The sequence below is a fragment of the Sciurus vulgaris genome (assembly GCF_902686455.1).
Source record: "Sciurus vulgaris genome assembly, chromosome: 4".
Taxonomy (NCBI): domain Eukaryota; kingdom Metazoa; phylum Chordata; class Mammalia; order Rodentia; family Sciuridae; genus Sciurus; species Sciurus vulgaris.
This window is the reverse complement of record NC_136464.1, coordinates 83,945,283-83,968,734: the sequence shown is the minus strand read 5'-3', so window position 1 is coordinate 83,968,734 and position 23,452 is coordinate 83,945,283. Positions and strand designations below refer to the sequence as shown.

The following is a 23,452-nucleotide window of genomic DNA, read 5'->3' as shown; positions in this document are numbered from 1 at the left end:
GGGTCACTAGACCAGGAATATAAATAAATACAAGTGGATATACCTAGGAAAGATCCCTAAAAATAAATGAAGGAAAAACTGAGAACTAAAAGGAGAAGCAGAAAAAATTATAGAAATGGATTAATTTTGACCAACTTTAAATCATAAGATATTTTGTTGGCACTAGCCACATTTTTTTAAAAATAATTTCAAATAAACACAAGTTCCATTTATAATACATGCCCCCCCCCATCCACACACACACTCATACATACATAAACAGACTCAGGAGTGAACAATTCTGATTTCAATCCCATAAGAATCTTAGAGAAGTATGAATTTGACTAAAGGTGCTCTTAAATTTGGGAGAATAGGAATTTGTCTAAAGTTTCATAAATATGAATTGACTACAGATTTCCCATAAAGGATCCTTATCTGTGATTAGGCATTAACATTGAAGAACCTCTCAAATTTAGCTTATATGAGGTAACATTGCTTTTTCTTTTTATTTGTTGTTTTTAGATATATGTGACAGTATTTTAACATATTATACATATATGGAGTGCAGCCCATTACAATTTTGATCCCATTCTTGTGGTTGAACATAATGTGGAGTTACACTACTGGTTTGTATTCATATATGAGCACAGGAAAGTTATGTCCAATTCATTCTACTGTCTTACCTATTTGCATTCTTTCTCCCTTTCCTTCATTTCCCTTTGTCTGATCCAATGAACTTCCATACTTCCCCTCCCTATCCTTCCTTGCTATGGGTTAACATACACATATCAGAGAGAACATTCAGCCTTTGGTTTTGTGGGGACTGGCTTATGTCACTTAGCATGATATTCTCTAGTTCTGTACATTTATTAGCAAATGCCATAATTTCATTCTTCTTTATGGCTGAGTAATATTCCATTATGTATATACACCACATTTTCTTTATCCATTAATTTGTTGAAGGGCACCTAGATTGATTCCATAGCTGGATATTGTGCATTGAGTTGCTATAAACATTGATGTGGCTGTCGCTGAAGTATGTTGATTTTAAGTCCTTTGATTTTAAGCTGAGGAGTGGGATAACTAGGTCAAATGGTAGTTTCATTACAAATTTTCTGAGGACTCTCCATACTGCTTTCCAGAGTGGTTGCACCAATTTGCAATCCCACCAGGAATATATGAGTGAACCTTTTCCCCCACATCCTCACCAACACATATTGTGGCTTGTATTTTTGTAATTGCCATTCTGAGTGCAGTGAGATGGAATCTCAGTGTAGTTTTGATTTGCATTTCTCTAATTGCTAGAGACATTGAACATTTTATCACATATTTTTTGACCATTCGTATTTCTTCTGTAAAGTGTATGTTTGGTTCCATTGCCAATTTAAGTTCTTTGTATATCCTGGAGATTAATGCTCTATCTGAGGTGGTAAAGATTTTCTCCCATTCTATTCATGTGTTTTTCCTTTGCTGTGAGGAATCTTTTGGGTTTGATGCCATTCCATTTATTGATTTTTTTTTTTTTTTTTTTTTTTGTGGTAGAGGCATACCAGGGATAGAACTCAAGGGCACTCAACGACTGAGCCACATCTCCAGCCCTATATGGTATTTTATTATTAGAGACAGGGTGTCACTGAGTTGCTTAATACTTCACTTTTGCTGAGGCTGGCTTTGAACTTAAGATCCTCCAGCCTCAGCCTCCTGAGCCACTTAGATTACAGGCATGGAACATCGTGCCCACCCCATTTATTGATTCTTGACTTTACTTCCTGCACTTTAAGAATCTTATTGAAGAAGTCCATTTCTGAACCAACATGATGGAGAGTTGAACCTATTTTTTCTTCTAGTAGGTGCAGGGTCTCTGGTCTAATGCCTGTTCTTGATCCACTTTGAGTAGAGTTTTGTGTAAGGTGAGATATAAGGACTCAATTTCAATCTACTACATATGGATTTTCAGTTTTTTCAGCACCATTTGTTGAAGAGGCTGTCTTTTCTCCAATGTATGTTTATGGTGCTTTTGTCTAGTATGAGATAACTGTATTTATGCAGGTACATCTCTACGTCTTCTACTCTGTTATATTGGTCTTCTTGCCTGTTTTTGTGCCAACATCATGCTGGTTTTGTTAGTATAGCTCTGTAGTATAATTTAAGGTCTGGTATTGTGATGTCTTCTAAATTACTTTTGTCACTAAGGATTGTTTTGGCTATTCTGGACCTCTTATTTTTCCAAATGAATTTCATGACTACTTTTCTATTTCTGTGAAGAACATCCTTGGACTTTTAATGGGAATTGCATTAAATCCGTATAGCACTTTTGATAGTATGGCCATGTTGACAATATTAATTCTGCCTATCCAAGAACATGGGAGATCTTTCCATCTTGTAAGATTTTCTTTAATTTCTTTCTTTAGTGTTCTGTAGTTTTCATCGTAGAGGTCTTTCACCTCTTTTGTTAGATTGATTCCCAAGTTGGTTTGTTTTGTTTTTGTTTTTTGAGGCTATTGTGAATGGGATAGTTTTCCTGGTTATTCTTTCAGCTGATTTATCATATACACAATTGATTAGTGGGTGTTATTTTTATATACTGCTACTTTGCTAAATTCATTTATGAGTTTAAGAAGTTGACTGGTGAAGTTTTTTGGATTTTCTAAGTATAGAATCATGTCATTGACAAATAGGGATCATTGGAGTTCTTCTTTTCCTATTCATATTCCTTTAATTTCTTTTGTCTGTCTGATTGTTCTGGCTAGGGTTTCAAGGACTATGTTGAACAGGAGTGATAGAAGAGGGCATCCCTGCTTGTTCCAGTTTTTAGAGGGGATGCTTTCAATTTTTCTCCATTTAGATTATGTTGGCTTTGGCATTACCACATGTAGCTTTTATAATGTTGAGGTATGTACCTACTATGCCTATTTTTTCAGGTGTTTAAAATACAAATGGATGCTGTATTTCGTCAAACATTTTTTCTGCATCTATTGAGATAATCATGTGATTCTTTAAGTCTATTGATGTGATGAATTACATTTATTGATTTCCATATATTGAACCAATCTTGCATCCCTGGGATGAACCCCCACTTAATTATGGTGCACAATCTTTATAATATTTTTTGTATGCAGTTTTTAATATTTTTTGTATCCAGGATTTTATTAAGAATTTTTGCATCTATGTTCATGAGGGATATTAGTCTGCAGTTTTCTTTCCTTGATGTGTCTTTGTCTGCTTTTGGTATCAGGATGATACTAGCTTCATAGAATGAGTTTGGAAGGGTTCCCTTCTTTTCTATTTCATGGAATAATTTGAGGAGCGTTGATGTAAGCTTTTCTTTAAAGGTCTGGTAGAACTCAGCTGAGACAGCCTTGCTGATAGGCTTTTGATGGTGTCAGTTTCATTGCTTGAAATTGAAGCAATGAATTTTAAATTTTCTATGTCCTCCTGTTTCAGTTTGGGTAGGTCATATGTCTAGAAATTTGTTGATATCATCATGATTATCTATTTTATTGGAGTGTAGATTTTCAAAGTAATTTCTGATTATCATCTGTATTTCAGGAGTGTCCATGGTGATATTTCCTTTTTTATCACAAACTGTAGGCATTTGAATTTTCTCTCTTTCTTCATTAGCTCAGCTAAGGGTTTATTGATTTTATTTTTTCAAAGAACCAACATTTTGTTTCATTTTTTTTAAGTTTCTTTGTTTCAATTTCATTGATTTAAACCCTGATTTTAATTATATCTTGTCTTCTGCTTTGGGTGTTAATTTGTTCTTTTTTTTTCTAGGTCTTTGAGATATAATGTTAGGTTATTTATTTGGTGACTTTCTATTCTTTTAAAGAATGTGCCCAGTACAATGAACTTTCAGAAATTTTGATAAATTTTGTAGCTATTTTCATTTATCTCTAAGTATTTTTTTAAATTTCATCCCTAATTTCTTCTACTATCCATTGGTCTTTTCCCCATGGTCAGCTTTATCTTGTAGATTATATATTTTGTCTTCATTGCTTGAAACTCTGTCTTCCAAATGGTCTAGTCTGTTGGTGATACTTTCCATTGAACTTTTAATTTGGTTTATTGATTCCTTCAAGGATTTGTTTTTTTTTTCTTCCAGATCTCTTATCTCCTTGTTGAAATGATCTTTCACTTCTTGTATTTTTCTCTCTGATTTCATTTCTTACATCATCTTTTACCTTGTAGATAGGTTTAACCATGAACTTTCTGAATTCTGTCTCTGATATTCCCTCCACTTTGTGTCAATTGAGGGATTCTGTTATTTGGGATGGTTTTTTCCCTTGCTTTTTCATATTGTTTGTGTGTCTACCCATTTATCTGAATGAATCTGGTGCTGTAGAGTTTCTACCTTATGAGTTTACAGTGTTCCTCTATGTCACTAGAACCTCACAGATGGAGGGGGATCCCAATCATAGCAACAAATGTATGCAAATTCTATATAGCAGTAGACTAGGTCCTGCTATTTTGATATCTAGTGCTAATTGGTACCATATGCAGGGTTAGTGGGATCAACAATTTCCATCAGTAAAAACAGTAAATAATCATGTATTGTCTGGTTTAAAATCAAACAATAGGTGTTGTCTATGATTTCTGCCATATTTATTATTGCTGTGACATTGGTAGTAGGGATAGACATTATATACCTCAGTATACATTAAGAAGTATTAAGGATAGAGTTGAGTATGTGTAAAGAAGAAGAGATAGGAAAGAGAGAGGGGACAAGGAAGATAGAGTAATGATAAAGATGATACAAAACACAATCAAAATAAGCTAATCAGAGACCCTAACCCTCAAAATACAGAGCATGGAAAAATAACACCTTCAAAAAAACAAACAAACAAAAAAGAAAAAACCAACAATAACCAGAGAAAAGAAAAGAAAAAGGGGGGAGGGGGGAGCCTAGAAATGAGGAGACAGAAACAAATATGAATATGTGTAGGAGTCCTTGAATCAGTCAGTACACTTTCAAATAAAACAAAAATCCAGTACAGAAACCCCAAAACAAAAAGCAACACAACTACTTCTACAACAAACAAGAAACAACAACAAAAATCTTGGTGAAATGTTAGGAAGTTAAGGAATTGTATCCACTATGGTGATCAAAATAGTCAGTGATGGTATGTGTTCACTGTCTGTGTCCACCTGGTTTTCTTTTCGTTTCTTCTTGAGGTTATGATCTAAGCATGGGAGTATGGGCCATGCATTGTGCGTCTTTCCTTTTTATCGTGTTGTTCATCGTGTTGAAGGCTGGACTTTTTAAGACTTTCCAATTTCCCTTCTTGGAGACTAGTATGGTTGGGCCAGGCTGCGGGCCTGGTGAAGTGGCTGAGTTGCGGGAGGGCGGTAAAGCAGCTGGCCAAGAGGGGTAGGGGCAGGGAGGGCTTGGCGCTGGATCCCGTGGGCCCTGCGGCGAGACTGTGGGGTCTGGCAGCGAGGTGGTATGTGGGGCAAGTTGGGGCCCGACCACTTCGTGGGCCCTGCTGGTTGCTGCAGGCCCGCAAAGCTGTGTGCTAGACCAGGTAGGTCTGGCGGTGACACGGGGTGTGAGGCAAGTTGGGACTCATCCAGATCAGGGGCCCAGCTGACTGCTCAAGGTGCGTCAGGGCCAGGTGCTAGGACTTGCACGCTGGCCCTGAAGCGGTGTGCTGAGAGGGGCAGGTCTGGCAGTGAAGCAGTGGCCTGGCATGCAGGCTGTGTGCCTTGGCCGGCTTGGGGGGCTGAGGGGTTTGGGAGACTGGGGACTGGGGAGTCAGAGGGACCTGATAGTTGCCAGGGACCCTGGAACCGTTGAGTTCCGGCCAGGTGGGCCCAGGAACTGGTGCGGAGAGCAACGTGCCCTCCCACCCTCTCTTCCACTCTTTAACCCACTGTAGCTGGCCCTGTCGGCCGCTGCTAGCCACAGACTCAGGAAGCTGGGGAGAGCCCAGGCTCTCTGGAACCTCTCCAATCTGTGTTTCCTCAGGCGAAATGCTCACAGTTTCTGACTTTCCAAAGGTTTTCTAGGCTCAGACAGTCCCACGCAGACCTAGCTGCAAACTCACGAATCTGGGTCTCCAGTTTCTGAAGGCTCCCTGTGCTGAAGTCCCAAGATGGAGCCTCCATGAGGTGACATTTCTAATGCTCTGAAAGGTAGAAGTAAAATTCAAAATATATTACTACAGAGGAAAATAGGCCTGTGCAAACTAGATAAAGTTCTGTCAAGGCAACTATGATGCAAAACCTTAGTAATATAAAAATGTAATTCACCAAGATGAAATAAGCTTAACAGAAAAAGAGCTCAAACTAATAGATGAACACGTGATTAATATAAATTTAGACTGAAAACTAACATAATGCAAAGATATATTTAAAAGAATGTGACTTACTAGTTGTTTTTTATCATATGCTGATGAATTTTATTCATGTGTTCCATTCACTTTTTTCCTTCTATTCCTTTGAAAATAGTAGAAACTAAAGAGTATATAGAGGAAAAATAGCTGATATGAAAAAAACGATGAATGGGAAATAGGTCCTTTGTCAGGATAAATGAAAGAACTTTGGGTAACTTTTTCAAAAATGAGACAGGCTAAGATATGGCAGCACAAGTTTTTAAACATTAGGCCAAGACTCAATAGCTCTTATTTCTATTCCAAGTTCTTTGCTTAAACAAGTCCAATGATTGTGATGATGGTGGTAACTGATAGTTCTAAAATTGATGCTAACCTTTGTAGAGGGCTGATGCTTGCTGTTTACATGGATTGCCTTAACTTTCACAGTCATGCTACAAGGTGAATGCTCCATTTATCAGATTAGAAAGCTGAGTATTATTGTCTTCAGGTGAGAATCAGGGCATTGAAACATGCTTTGTGACACTCCAGCTACCACAGTTTTATTTGGTTTATGAAAATTATAGGAGTTCTTTGTGAGGATGCTTGATGATAGTTAAAAACCAAGTAAGGGAAAATTGGCTTTTTAAAGGAAGGCCAATGACTTTTTGCTCTTTTATAATAAAACAACAAGAGGCTTTTGAACATCTGCTATATGCTTAACATAGTCCTAGATGCCAGGATAGCACATACTGATTTTAAAAAGAATCAAATATATTTAATGTCCTAATAATAATTGTGGTTTGTATTTACTGAGCAGTTACTATGTGTTCATTTAATCCTCACAGTGACCCTGTGCAGTACTACTATCATCCTCAATTAATAGATGAAGACAGAAACTAGTTGACAACAAAACAGGAATTCAAACCCATGTACTCAGTCTCCTCATGGTCACCTGAGAGACAAGATGATGGATGGATGGATAGATAGGCAGGTAGGTAGGTAGACAGATAGGAAGAAAGAATAGGGTAAAGCAGTTAAGGCTATGTGAAATCAGGTAAAGGGAGAAGTCAATTTGAACCAGTTTGAACAAGTAGCTTTAGTGTCCTTAAAGACATGGACTTAAGTAGCCAAAAAGGGTAGGAATACATGATATGGGTTGTATAGTAATGAACAGAGCATATTGATGTGAATAGTTTATTCATTAAGTCACTGGTTCAATCAGCATTTATTAAGACCCTTCTGTTGGCCATGCACTGTGCCATTCACTAGGATATGAAAAAGTTGCAGATAAAGTTTGGTAAACATAAACAATGACTATGCTGGATGATAAGTGCTTTAGCAGAAGAGTCAAGGGAGGGCTGGTTATGCAGATGATAAGTTGATATTCACAGAGGAAGCCTATTATTCCTAGGTCCTCCTGGAGAATGATGCAATGAGAGACTACAGAGGACATGAGAACTGTCAGGTGATTCAGAGTTACAGGAGTGTTGGCATGAAACGCAGTTGTGGGAAGAGGGAGATAATAGTAACTTGAAGCTAGAAAGGCAAGTTGAGAATGGAAAAACCTTGGGTATTGTGGGGAGGGGAGTTAAGGGGATAGCAGGTAGTGGGGACACTTCAAGTTTATCAGCATGTCCAAGTGTCTTTAATGCTCAGAGGCAGGTAAGATTGGGATAAAGTAGGGTTACATATTTAAGGAGCTTTAATAACAGAGTGGGGTCTTTGAGCCTGACGTGATAGGTATGGAAGGCCCATGTGACATGAGTAACCCCAGCCAGTTAAAATCAGCAGTTAGGTCTGAGATTTGCATGCTGGGACCAGAGAGGAACTGATAAATCCGACAGAAATTTTGAAGCTCTATTAACAAGTATGAGAGACTGACTGGATATAAGGAATAAGAGAGGAAAGAGTCAAATGGGAAACTTGTAGAATAGGAAAACTGGGGCACAGACAGCAAACCTTAAGAAACAAGAACAAGGAATGCATTTAAGTGAGAAAAATCATATTTTAAATGTTTGACAGGTAATATGAGAGCCATTCCAAAATGGATTCTAAAATCTTTATTGATAATGAACCTCAGTCCTCAAACGACTTTGCTAATTCTCAAGGGTTTTTTGTTTGTTTTGTTTGGTTTGGTTTGGTTTTGGTACCAGGAATTGAACTCAGGGCACTTTACAACTGAGCCACATTCCCAGTCCTTTTCATTTTTATTTTGAGATAGGTCTTGCTAAGTTGCTTAGGGCCTTGCTAAATTGCTGAGGCTGTCTTTGAACTTGCGATCCTCCTGCCTCAGCTTCCCAAGCTGCTGGGATTATAGGCGTGTGCCACTGCACCCAGCTAATTCACAATTTTTAATAAGTACTGGATTTTAAAATGTGACCAGATGAAAAATGTAACTAGGATAAACATGAATATATCTGAATAGGCATTGGACCATGTGACCTTATAAGATGTCATGCGTGAATGCATTCAAGAGAAACGTATCATGGAGCTCAGGCCAGTACTGCACAGGGGATGGTGGCATAGTTTAGTAATCAGTAGCATCTGCTCCAATTTCTAAGCAAGTGCCCAAAACCTTAGTTTGACATTGCCATCACATGCTTTTGTGTTTAATAAAAATCACAACTGTTGATTGATTAGAAGTTTTCGTTTGTTTGTTAAGGAAGGAAAGGAAGATGGAAGGGAGGGAGGGAGGGATGAAGGAAGGAAGGAAGGAAGGAAGGAAGGAAGGAAGGAAGGAAGGAAGGAAGGAAGGAAGGAAGGAAGGAAGGAAGGACTTGAATATACCACTATCATTTAAGAAATTTCATTTTCCCTTATTTTTTAATAATTGAAACATGAACTACAATGTTATCATCATAGTCAATGCCACCATTTTTATAATTCCATAGTTTTTCTTTGTCTTTTAGTTAAAAAGAGAAACTGACCAAGTGCACTGGAAGAGGCAAATTCCCACCCCCTACAAACCAGAGATCATGTTTTCTTCTATGGTCTCTGGATTGTTCCAGAATATATAGAGGGAAACTCTGCAGTTTATATGAGGGATGTCTTGAAACTAATCATGCCAGGCATACAAAGATGAGATGAAAGACTGAAAAGACATTGGAATGAATCTGAAATTTAAATATATATGTTTTAGAGGTATTCATAGAAGATAGAGGAAAAGAAAGGGCAACAAAATGTTTTAAAAACCACTGAAAAGGTTCTTAAAGAAAATGAAAAACTGGTCCTTGAAGTGCTATCAGATGTCAGGGCCCTGAAGTCAGGATTAGTTCCAGGAACAAGTTTTAGGGAGGATATTGCTTCACTTCCTGATAGAATGGTCTCCCTCATTTTAGCCAACACACTCAATTCCATATTCTTTTCTCTTGTATTTGATGACATTAAAACAGCTGTTATTTTCTGGCCATCATGTTAGTGTGAGGTACAAATAAAATTTGAGGCAGGTGAAAATCCCAGTGAAATTGGACAGATTCTGTGAACATGTGTACACAAAGCTTCATGTTTTAGAAAAGGCACAGTAGAACACCAGTGATGTCTTATACCTCTATGTATCCAAGTTCCTGACTTCCTAATCCCATCTCACAAAGCCACACTTTCTATTCTCTTGGATACCAGGCTCAGTTTCCCATTATCTACCCTCAAACTGCCTTCGAAATATACATTGCAGCCTGCTATTTTACGTGGGGAAAAAACTGACTACTCTCTCCAGCTACTTTTTATTTCTCCTTTTCCTGTTTTTGCAAGACTTCTTGAACAAGGTATCCTATTTCCTTGCCACCTCCTCTCTCCTTAGTCCCAGGCATCTGGCTTTAATCATAATGACCAGCAGCAACTATAGCTGACTTGATTGAGTGCTGACTCTGCACCAGAATCTGTACTCAGTGCTTGGCACACATGACTTCATAGAATCCTAGAATAATCCTCTGAGTCAGATAATACTCCTATTGAAATTTTGTAGATAAGGTGTTCAGACTTAGATGAAGCAATTTGCTATGCACAGATACTAGTGACAGAGCTGGGACAAAGCCCAGGTCTGACTGACCTCAAGCGTTCTCTTAACTACCTATTTGTTTACCCAAAATTGCCAGAAAATTGCTCACATTTGAACTTCCCAAATCCAAGAGGTATTATTATAATCCATTTAATGCATTTGCTCTTAACTAGGAGTGTCACCACCTTCCTAAGGGGCATTTGCAAATTTGTAAGGGTATTTTGTTGTGGGAATACTGGAAATGGGGATGCTAATAGCAAGAAGGAGGAGAGGTACGGCTATAGAAACTGTCCTTCAATACTGAGCAGTACCTTGCACAACACAAAATTATCCTGCCTCAAATGCCAATATACCCCATTTAGAAACAATGATAATGGATGAGAATCTAATAATGGATTCAGAAAGCCTAAAGAACTTCCCTGAATCTGGAGCCATAAATCAAACTGAGATCTGTCTGACTCTAAAGCTTATGCCTTTTTCACTTGATCCAACATTATCTAATGGAACACTAAAATATTATTATAATTCGATTTGCTTGTAGAATTATCATACTTTATATGCAGCATCTCAAATATAATTTATTTAGAGAATAGTTAACTAATTTCCTGATAGAATGTTCTTTTAATACATTTAATGAAAATAACATGTATCATGGTTTTTGCCAGATTTTCAAAAGAATGCTAAAGCCTAATGAAAGAAGCCATCAAAATTATATTAAATAAAAGAAGGCTGCATATTCTGGAACTTGCTGTCTTCTGCAATGTCAACTAGAATGGAAAGAACTCATTTAGGAAAGGAAAAAGCAAAAACGAGGAGTGGGAGAAAGCTAGATGAACAGATGGAAAAGGAAAAAAATATTTGTATATTTACCTAATTAATCTTATATACATACTGAGCTCTGAGCTGTCCATTGCAATATTTGCTTTTCCTGAAACTATGTTTTTAAAAATAGCTTCACAAATATTTTAAAGTCTAAAATGTTGCTCAAATTTGAACAAGATTCTTTACTTTCTTTATGTAAAGGCTTCTCCTTAAGGTGCTTATTTCCAAAATACATACTATGTAGCAGTCGTAGGTTGTACTTATAAAGACATTGTCACTTTTGGTAAAGGAGTGTTTTTCTTTTCATAATCATAGATGGCAGACCTGGACCACACACTTCAACATGCCCCAAATCTGCAGAATTTAATCATCCTTTTGTAACACCAAGGGCCATGAGCTACTTTTTTGCTCCCCAGGAAAATATAGTAGTAGTTTCAGCCTCACACACATTCCTACCTTTGAAACACACATGCAAGGGAACCTCTCATCCTGAATTGCCAGCAGGAAAAAAGTGTTTCTTTTCTTTTTTTTTTTTTTTTTTTTTTTTTTTTTGCAGTGCTGAGGATTGAACCCAGGGCCTATGTGCTTGTGAGGCAAGCACTCTACCAACTGAGCTATCTCCCCAGCCCAAAAAGTGTTTCTTTATACTGTTTTTCTTCTTCCTATTTTTGCAACTTGAGTTATATTTAAATTCCCACTGTAGTTGTTTTTTGGGGGCCACATATTAAACAGAATCTCAAACTTTAGTGGTGATAAGAATAACTGGGGAACTTGTTAAAAATGCAGATTTCCAAACCCTGTACTAGAATTTAGTAGTTCCTACTACTACGACTTATGCTCTGTCAATAATTTCTTCCAGGTGATGAATCAGGGACCATACTTTGAAGACAACTAGTGAGGCACTTAGTAACCCTTAAGAAGCAGTTGTTGAATATATGAACGAATCTGGAGTCTGTCCTGACATCTCTATTTCTGTTAACAGAGATTTTTTCCTTTGACCACCCAAACTTACAATCTGAGAAGATTCTTTAACCTTTTCCTTCCCCCCACCTCTGTCTGCCTATTTTCAACAATCTTTGAAGCCTTATTGTGAACCTTTCCTGTCCATTTTCAAGGCTATCATGCTGTCTTAGAATCTCCTGTCTTGTTTTCAAGTTTTCAGGTTTCCTGGACTCCAGACTCCTTTCTTCAACTCATCTTTTAAACCTCTACAGATTTATATTCCCTCAAACCATGCTCATCTGCATTTAAGGCTCTTCATGATTTGACCCAACATACTTTCACCTAATCTCCCTCTCTTCTTCTCTTTAAACATCTTGGTTCACACTCTTGTCCCTAGTTATGCTTTATGTATTCCCGTCTTTGCTCCTCCCACCCTCTCTCCCTTGGGCAGGAAAAGAATAACTCAGCAGGCCTGGGTTATTTAAACCCTGCACATTCCAAAGAAAAGTCTGTCTTCAGGACTAGCCCTTGGTCAACTCCTGGGAGATAACCTCTGAGCCCTTAGAATATTCTTCCTGAAAGAGTGTTTGTGTATGCCTGAGCCTTGGGCTATGCTGTACCAGCTCGAAGAGATAAAATTTATTGTGACAATATAATTTATGATGAAGGATGGAGTTTGAGTAGCTGACATCAGTCAAACAGGCTCTGCATGCCTATGGGACTGACCCTCAATGACAACCCTGGACACGAAAGAGCATGTGAGCTTCCTTGCTTGACAGTGGTGTCACACATCAGTGCTGAGAGATATAAACATGTCCTCTTAAGACTAGGGAGAGAATATCTAGAAGCTTGTACCTTGTTTCTCCTGGACCTCTGCCCATGTTTCTTTCCCTTTGCTGATTATAATCTATCTTTTGACTATAAAAAGCCACAACTCATGAATGTAATGGATTTTCTGAGGCCTGTGAACCCTTCCTATGAATCATGAAACCTGTTCGTGGTCTAGGGAACCCTTAGCACACCCTCTCAGGACTGCCCTCTTTTCTGCCTCACTAAATACACTGTGCAGTAGTTACTCTTTACCATTATTTCATTTTCCTTGGCTTCATTTACCTGCAGTCAACAGGCATCATCATGGACCAATGTATTAGCATCAGAGGGTCAGTAGTGGCCTAATAATGTGTCACAATGACTGCGTCATTGGTCTCATTTCATCTCATCCTGTAGGCATTATATCAGCTCACACCATCACAAGAAGAAAGGTAAGTATGATACAATATGACATTTTGAAAGAGATCACATTAACATAGTTTTTGTTATAGTATATTATTAGACTATTTTATATAGTATATTATAATTGTTCTAGTTTGTTAATAGATATTGTTATTCTCTTACTGTGTCTAATTCATAAATTAAACTTTACTATAGACATATACACATAGAGAACTATAGTATATAGTTTTATTATAGTATATTATACTATTTAATTATAGCATAATATAATTTTTCTAGTTCATCAATAGATATTGTTATTCTCTTGATGTGTCTAATTCATAAATTAAACTTTAGAATAAACATGTGTATATAGAGGAAAAAGCAGTGCATATAGGCTTCAATCTTATCTGGGGTTTTTAGGCATCCACTGGAAGTCTTAGAATGGATCCCCTGCAGATTAGGGGGATTAGTGCATACCCAACAGACTGTTAGAATCCCTTTTCTTCACATTACTTTCTCAGAAAGACCCTCACGAAGCACCTTCTGCTGGTGAGAAAGGCCACTGGACATTGAAAAAAAATGTCTTTTGAAAAAAAAATTGACTATGTTACCAAAATTTCAGATGATATACCAATGACCTCACAGTTCTACTTTTTTGAGTTTATTTTATAGAAATTCTCATATGAGGCTTAAGTGAGTGTATTACTGTCTTATTTATGAAGCAAAAATTGGAAAATACACAATTATCACTAATGAAAATATTAATAGAATAATAATGCCTCAATAGTAATAATGATAAACCTCCATTACTCAGCAAATTCTACCCCACAGCTCTGTGCTAAGTTCTTTACTTATATGTCTCTTAAATTTATGGCAAGTCTTTTATGTAGATAGTTTACACCTACCTCGACTAACACCTGAAAGTTAAGCAAGTTCATTTGGTAAAGATCTCGATGACTACCTCCATACAATAATGCCAGACAGTAATTAATAAAGAGTGGTAGAGTTCTGTATGTTGCTTATCACATATTAAATTCAAAAATTAAAATTGTTATAAAACTACTGTATAGTACGTTACCGTTTTTGTAAGCCACAACAACGTATATACACATTTGCATAGGAAACAAATGCAATAATATTAATTTATGGAACAGGTAACAAGTAACTCATTTTCTCCTAATATGCTAAATGATTACAGGATGAACTCAGCTGCCCTTGCGCAAGGAATAAAATACAGAGAAGACAGATCTGAAATTGAAAATAAATGTGTTGCATACACTGCTAAATGAGGAAGGGATTCTTGATCCTAAATTTTAAACAATAAAAATTTTTTAGTAGTATTTTTAACATATATTAATACATTTATGAAAGGATTCTTTTATAGATCGGGGTCCTTTTTACAGATCTATTTCACAGGTAGAAACACTATCTTTTAAGTATATATGCACCTGTAACACAGTTTTAATTGCAGAAAAAAATTAAAAATGTAGCAAAGCAAAAAGATGAAAATAATAACTCATAGGCAGATCCATTATTTTTTAAAGCAGCATTTCCTTGCTGTGATGAAAGAACAACTGTATCAGCAGAGATGTTAGCAGGCTTTCCCACAAGAAGAAACAGAAAGGTTTGATGTCTAAATAAACTTGACAAACACTGTATATCGCATCCTATCCTTGTAATGCAGATAAGTATATTAAAGAAGGTTTTCAATATACCCGTTTCTTTAATTCAGTATTTCTTAAATCGTCTGCTCCCAGACGATGCCTGGGCAGCCCATGGAATGTTGCTCCTGCCTTGTTATGGGGCACTGGCTGCAGCTATTTTCTTATCTCTCTATGCCAAGATACATCATAAGCCTCAATTTATTTGTCTCATTGTTTGAAACAATCAGATCTTCAAGAATGACTCTGACTCTGGCAGGTTCTTCCAGAAATATTAGTAGAAATACTACAAATCCCAAATGACCCAACAGAATCACAGGCTGCTCAGAAAGGGAGGCTGAGCACTGTGGCCAGGGCACTAAACTTTGTGGTGACTAGAATAGAACAAATCACACTATTTGAGTGAGGAAAATTAAATGCTGCAAGAAAGAGAGAAAGGATAAAGGGGACAAAATCGAAATGTTTAATATGCTGCCTTGCCCTTTTTTTCTGTACTTTATTATTGAAACTTCTTATGTACTTTGTAAAACAAAAAGTATCCATTCTCTATACTTTTATAATTAATATATCATAAAGATTTTTTTCCATTGGCATTAAATATCCTTCAGAAGCATGAGCTTTTAGAAACATATATTACATTTTACAAATGACCCATATTTTGATAAAACACTCCTATATTATTAGGTTTTTAGTCTGTCCTTGGTTTCTACTACTTTACAAAGCTCTGTGTTGCATATTCTGCATCAGGAATTCTTGTTGGTTCAACTCGAAATTCAGATTCCCAAGACCACTTTATACTATTTTACTCCAAAGGATGTAGTACTAGAATATGGCTTCCTAGAAGGGTGTTGTTTTAGTCGACTTTTTCTTTGGCATGACCAAAGACCTGAAAAGAACAATTTTAGAGGGCTGGAGATATGAATCAGTGTAGAGCACTCTTGTCTAGCACCTGTGAGGCACTGAGTTCTATCCTCAGCACCACATAAAAATAAAAAATAAATAAAGGTATGGTGTTCATCTATAATTCTTTTTTTTTTTTTTTTTAACTTGGATTACCCTGGAAGAGTAAGAGTTTATTACATACCAGGGAGAGGACTCCGGTACCCTCAAATGAGAAAGGATATGAAGACAAAGCCAAGGAACCAAACTATACTCAAAATTATGTTAACTACATGGCATTGGCTTTGATGTTTGAAAATCATCTATAGATTACTAAGCCACAAAGTGATTACCACTAGCACCATTTTTAGATAAAGAAGCCAAGAACTATCCTAAAATTGGTAGCTTGTGTCATGGTCCAAGCCCAATCTGAAAGGAGTGGTTCTTCATCCATTCCAGGACAGATCCCACCAGATCTCACCCTTCACATTGGCTTTTGTGCTTAGGATGTTTCAGTAAGAAAAGTGACAAGATCTGGTTTGCTTTAGTATATTGGATATCTTTCTAATATAAACTATGAGAAAGCAATTCCAATTTAATGGAAGAGATGCCAAGAGATTCAAGATTAATGTTATCCACTATTAGCATGTAAAACTGAGGGAAAGATCGGTGAATCGTGCTCATAGAATTCTGCCCCTATGGGAGATGGAAGGGTCAATCCAAAGCCACTGATGGAAAGAGGAAGAAAGATGGACCCTCAGAGCATGAGTTTCTGGCTAGAATTTGTTCCTTGCTCACTATGTCAATTTCTTCTCCCAGTCCCTTCAGGCTGATTCTCTAGGTTAACGTGGTGATCATGTTTGCTGTAGTAGAGGAAGGAAGTGACGGGCTGAACCCAGAGCAGTGTTGAAAATCTTCCCGAATCACACTGGGCCCAGGCTTCTCCAGGGAAGATGGACAGAGGGAAAGGAGGTGCTGGCACCAAGGGAGGGCTTAGCATAGGGCTCTGGAAAGTTCAGAGTAGCTGGAGGCCCAGGTGGCGGGACACACCGGGATAGCAAAGAACTCCTATGGCCATGAAAGTCTGCAGTGCCCATACAAGGGACAGCAGTCCAAACCCCATCATGCATAAGCAGATGGAGCCATATGTGGAATGACAAAGGGACTTGCCCTAATCTGTCTCTCATATGGGACTGACCCAGCCCCATTCAGCCCATGGTGGGCAGCCCAGGAGAGTGGTGGTTAGGGTAGCCCAGTGTTGGACAGGACGCCATGGCAGACAGATCCCATCTGGTTTCTGAGGTGAGCTGGTATCTCCATTCCTCAAAGCCTTTGGACATGCACAGAACTGAAGGAAGGCTTGCTGGAGAGAACTTTGGAAAGCTCCCTCTAGTGAGACTGCACAAGGGTGGCAGGGTGGGGACTGCCTTGAGAAAGCAGCTGAAGAATGGATGGATTGGGATTTCCAGAGACTTCAGAGACGATGATGCCTGGTCTGATAGGAACCATGATTCAATGCTCCGACTTGGGGCTAATTTGCCGAATGAGGTAGTTCCATCCTGACCTCTCTAGGCAGGGTTGGTCTGGGAAGACAGAAAACAGGCCTTCCCAAGACTCATGGGGATGAAAAGTGGCCAAGAAAAGCTAGATTTGGGCTCCCAGAATACAATGAGAAAAATAGAGGGCTGTAAAGGACTCTAGGTGCAGGCTGAGCAGATGGTGCCTTCTGTTTATGAGTCTGATCCTGACATTGGCTTGGAGGCAGAGGTGACCCTCCCCTGATCTTCCAAAGCCCCTAAGGAGATAAAGGGACCAGTTGGAGGATGGGCCTTCGGGCACCCAAGAGCACAAGTGTGTGACGGCCACCCCTATGGAACTCAGCAGGGACCACAAAGTTCCAGCCTCAGTTTGTTCTCAGAGCAACAAGCATGGCATGGGGTTTGGGAGCTTCAGTCTTGGAGACAAGGGCAGGGTTGCAGGTCTGTCTTCTTGGCCTGGAATATTTGGGATCCCCCAGCTGGGCCATCCAGATCACCCTTCTGGAATCACCAGCTCTCTCCTCTCTCCTCAGTAGATAGGAGAGTGGGTGGGAGAGCAGCTTCACCCAGCAGGAGACACCATCTCCTCTCCATGGGACACCCAGCCCCTCTCCTGGGCAGGACCCCTGGGGCCACACAGGCGTGTCTAGATCTCCATGTCCACAGGGCAAATGTTGCCCGTTTTGTGCTCTCTGACCCACAGCCCTCAGTCTTTGGCCGGGTCCACTTTTCGAAGCAGTTGGTCCACAGGCTCAACTGTGCTTTGGTTGAACATGTCCGTCTCATGCCGCAGCTGTGTGTACTGGCACAAATGTTGCGGGATCATCTCCACCCTCTCCACTTCCAGCCGCTCCAGCTCCAAAGTGGTGGTCACCATCTCTTCAATGTGGACTGGACCTGGTTGTAGAGGTCCACACAGCGCATCAGGTCATCACCAGCCTGTGTGGACTTCCTCCGTGCCTTCTTGATGTCCTCCTCGTCTTGTTGCTCAGCTTGATCTCCAGCTGCTGGGTCTTCATCTCCAGGTCTCTCTGCTGCTCTGTGAGGACTTTCCGGGCCTTCTCCACTGATGCATAGCGGCTGGCGAGTTGCTTGCGGAGGTCAGCGATATGGTGGTCACACTTTTTCATGTCTTTTTTTGAAGTTCTCACGAAAGTTCATTAGGGGCTTCTCTACCTCGCTATGAAGCGTGGCTGAGAACTTGAGATGAACTTCTGTTTCATCTGCCGGGCTCTTCTTCACCTGAGCCCATGCTTCTCCCAGGGAGCCTTCCTCTTGTGCAGCCAATGAGTTCTGAGAGAGCTCAGCCAAGTTCTTTGCATATTCTTCTTCAATCTTTATCCTCTCTCGGACGAATTCAGACATTTCTTTCTGCATATGTTTGCCCTTCAGTTGCTTTTGGAGCAGCAGTTCGAACCCTGCCACGGTGCCATTGCCTTGGGGGTCTTTCTTATCAGCCCAGAAGTAGTCACAGTAGCTCCACTCCATTGGCTTCAGCAGCTGCTGTTCAGGCATTGTGTCCAGGTGAGGGAACGTCACGTAATTTATCGTCTTCTCTGTGTGGTCACCTTTATTTTCAAAATTATATATTTTTGTCTTCATTGCCTGAAGTTCTGTCTTCCAAGTGGTCTCCTCTGTTGGTGCTACTTTCCATTGAATTTTTATTTTGGTTTATTGATTCTTTCATTTCAAAGATTTCTTCTAGATTTCTTCTCAGGATCTTTATCTCTTTCTTTAAGATATCTTCCATCTCCTGAAACATAGCTCTGATTTCACTCTTTATATACTCCTTAAAGTCGTGAAGCAGTTTTACTAAGTATATTCTGAACTCCTTCTCTGACATTTCTTCTACTGGTTTGTCAATGGAGTCTATAATTGAAGCATCCTGGTTTGTTTGGAGAGCTTTATTCCCTTTTTTTTTTTTCATTTTGTTTGTGTGTCTTCCCATTTAGTTGTGGGGATCTGAGGTAGTACAGTTTCTACCCTGTAGATTTATAGTGTCCCTGAAGGTTTCCAGTACCTCACAAATCTGGGTTTGGGTTTCGAAGGCTCCGCCACGCAGCAGACCCAAGATGGCTCCTGGATGGCAGACGACCGAAGAGCTCCAGTGGAAAGCGAAGGATAAGGAACTCATCTAAAATTCTTAAAGAAAAGAACAATTTTAGAGGAAGAAAATTTTATTTTTGACCCATGGTTTCAGAAGTCTTGGTCCACATTGGGCAACTACATTGCTCTGAGCCCTAGGGTGAGTCAGAATACCATGGCAGAAGAGTGTGGTAGAGGAAAGCAGCTCAGGACATGGTACCAGCAAGCACAGGAAGACAGCTTCCCTCATAGACCCCAAGGACACTCCCTCAGCAACCCACCTCTTCCAGCCACACCCTACCTGCCTATAGGTACCACCCAGTTAATCCCTATCAGTGGATTTATGTATTCATAACACTATCATTTCACCTCTAAACTTTCTTGCATTATGTCACACATGAGCTTTGGGGGACACCTTATATTTAAGCTATAATGGGTGGCAGTGATAACTCCTTTCCTGTAGGAGTTCTTGCAGTAGTCCATAGCAGCTCATGTGCAAGGAGATGAGATGCACATCAAGCAAATGCAGTTGTTGTGAATTAGAAATCTTATTCCCCCAAAGAAGCCAGTTGTTCTTTCAACAAATCTGCAAAGATAGCTTTCAAAGTCCCTGCAGAGGACTTGTTCAATTACAAGAGTAACACACTCAGAGAAGCCCCATGCTGTAATAGCTATCAGTTTTCTATAGTTCTAGTCTAGATGCCACTTGCCAATGCAGAACCAGTTTTACTATAAGTCATATTGACTAGTTGTCAACATAGTTCACATAAGCCACTTATCAGGTTAGCAGGTAACTGAAGATCAAATTATCACGCAGAAATAGAGAAATATTTTGTTAACCCTTTACCCACTTTATTAGACATAAATCATTGTTCGGGTATTGATTATTTCATTGCAATGAATTCTAAAAGGTGGGGTTACTGACTTAAACACAATGAATAGTTTAGAAACTCCTCTTGCATACAGCTGAAGTTATTTTCCAGAAAGGTATACCAATTTAAAATACAGTTGGCAGTGCACTTATCTCATTTGGGCTACCACCTGTCTTTCTAGCATCATTTCTGTCAGCCTCTACCTGAATAAATGTCCTCCAGCACTGCTAGCCTCTTTGCCATTCCACCCATTTCATTTACTTTAACATTTCTTGCTTAGCCGTGTCCTCCAACTAAAATGTTCTCATTTTCTTACCTGGAACCATCTGATTAACCTTTCAGAGTACACTAGAAATAATTTCTCATTTTAAAATGATCTTCAACCAGTTTCCTCTCAACCTTATGAAATAGAATTAACTCATTCCTCATATGCCCATAATTCTTTGTTCTGACAACTTCTTAAGGACTTTTCAAGTTGGCTATTATTTGGCAAATTTGAGTCTGTCTTTTATATTAGTATGTGAATTCTCTATAGCTAGAGATTACACTTGTAATTCTCTAGCTCAGGACACTTTGAATCATCTGTGGGACAAGCACTGTTAGAAGTATGGAAAACAAGCATCTAATTATCTAGAACTGCACCTACATACAATAGATGACCCATAAATACTGATTGAAAAAGTGAATAAAGGCCAAGATATCACCAACAAGATAAGGTTGCTACTTTCATGAATTATAAATATTAAAGAAGGGAGAGAATAAACTGACAATAAGAAAACCATCAGATATAGTAAGTGTTGTGAAGATAATTAAAATGAGGATGATGTTATAGAATGATGGGTGGCTACTTTAGTTTGAGTAGTCAAGGAAGGTTTTGCTGTGGACATGACAGCTGCGATCTGCATACTTAGGAGTTAGCCATATAAAAGTTTGGAAAAGATCATTCAGGGAAGATGTAAAACCTAGTACAAAGACCTTAATGGAAGTCTGATGTGTTGCAGAAGCTTTAGTTTCCGTAGTCAGCAAATAGTATATTTAGATTTTTTTTCCCCTCCACATTCATGGAAGACCAGAAATTAAAAGAAAAACAATGTTCTGGGTGGGTCCAAAGAAAAATTATTTAAAAAAAAAAAAATCTCATGACCAGTACAGCATGCACACTGGTGGCAAGTCAACTTCCTTCAGCCATTGTCAGCCCTCTTCACCCTGTTCCCCTAATCATCCCACTGCCTGGATCTCTATCTGCCTGAACCCAGAACACAGAGTTTCAGGGACAGCAGCCCATCAGTCCTATCATGATGTTCTTTTCCTAGTCCTAATCATAACACTCCTTTTTATTTTTATTTCATGGAATGTAAGGCAGATCCTATTTTTAGTGGATATTTGGAACTCCTGTAAGACTATCAGGACACTGTTTGGAACGGCTGTACTAAAGTGTAAAGATGCCCAAACTTGAATGATCTGAATGCAAATCCCCTGAAGATCTTGTTAATATACAGATTCTGATTTAGCAGGTCTTGGGTGGGCCCAATAATCTGCCTTTCTAATAAGCCTCTGGGAGATGCTCTCGCTACTGGTTCATGGTGCCACTTAAAGTACAAGGGCACAGAGCCCTGGTTCTGAGTCTTGGCTGCACATTAGAGTCCACTAGGAAGTATTAAAATTTCCCGGCTCTCAGTCTACACCCGAAGCTAGTCAAATCTGAAACTCTAATGTTGGGACTCAGGAAGGAGTATTTATTTTTTAAATTCCCTCAAATGATTCCAATATTTGAGAAGCACCAGCTTAGGGCAAAAGTTTGGTAAATTGACTCATCCAGTTTCTTACGACTCAGGCTAAATTTTGTAGTCATTGATGTGCTACCAGGTGTTCTTTTAGAAAACAGACCTCCTAAGAAGAGTAAACCCTGCCCCTCAAAGTTCTAAAAGAAGTCTAAAGATAGTTAAGATTTTTTTAAAACTTTATTTGGTTTTGTTTTTATTGAGTGTGTTTGTGCTTTCTCCTCTAAGAGCAGGCAGGAGTTCTTTCTTGCCCCTAGGCCATCCTAATTTAAAACTTGTGTTATTGAAAGAACTTTTCTTTTTCTGAAACCTTTGAGCAAACTGAGGTATAAAGAAAGGAGGAACCTACTCACTGGCCTATGTCTTACAACAAAATGAAATAATGAAATCTGAGGTTTGGGATAAATATGGTCATGTCAGACTAGTGTACTCTCCAAACTCCACACTGATGAAAAAAAAAAAAAAAAAGATACCCTACTGGAGCCCACTGTAATTAACTCTCGGACAGCATTTCCATTGTAAATCTGAGTTTTAAGAGGTTTGTTACTCAGCTGTAAAATTGTGCTCAAGGCTAAGGCTTGGCCATAGACAATTTCAGCTTGAAAGAGTTTTTAAAAATAAAAGGTTTTTCTCATTGAGCGAATGAAGTGTGGTTTCAAAAGGAATGAAATATCCACTATACTCAGTCATTCTTTGCATCTCTCTCTATTTTATCCCAAGTGGTCTTGATTTCTAACAAATGAAACCTAGTTTGTTCACATATTTTTAATCCAAATGTTTAACTTACCAAATGTTTGGGAGACTCTGAATTTTGAGAATCACAACTCAATAAGAAGGGAGAAAGATGTTCTTTGCTATTTTCCATGTGCATAGCTAGGGTGGGGAAGAATTCTGTTCTTTGAAAATAAGGAGACTCTTGCTCATTTTTAAAAGGGAGGAGGGGTTACAAAATATGTTGAGTTGAACAATAGGAAGCCTATTCACTACTTGTATGCTTTCAATGAAGAATTCCTGAGGGTATTTTAAGATGTCTGCCTGTCATAAATACATGAATAGTTCAGAAACTCCTGATGTATGCAGGAGTGTAAGTGTTGAAACAACATTGATCACTTTGATGTCAACAATTTTGATTTCTGCTTATTAATATTAGGGAGTTTTTTTTGGGGGGGGGTTGTTTGTTTTGTTTTTTGAGATAGCTCTTTTACAATATTGGAAAGCAACCGTTGCCCTTTTCTGGCTTGACGTCCTTCCAGTGGGTATACTGGGCAGGACAGTCTTAGGCTTCTCATAATACATCATCTAATATCTCTCATTAGCATCCCATCAGCTTATACTGTCTTCCCACCCCACCCCCCTTTTTCCTCGTTCCT

The 23,452-nt window shown here is 38.8% G+C and overlaps 1 protein-coding gene and 1 pseudogene across 5 annotated transcripts in view; one reads left to right on the top strand and one right to left on the bottom strand.

Annotated features, from left to right (window-relative positions):
• RNLS (renalase, FAD dependent amine oxidase) overlaps positions 1-23,452 on the top strand; it is a 300,101-nt gene that overhangs the window by 110,054 nt on the left and 166,595 nt on the right. The window lies entirely within an intron of this gene.
• On the bottom strand, positions 17,228-18,946 carry LOC306660245 (growth arrest-specific protein 7-like; annotated as a pseudogene). Its single transcript has one exon. The product of its transcript is annotated as a growth arrest-specific protein 7-like (transcript).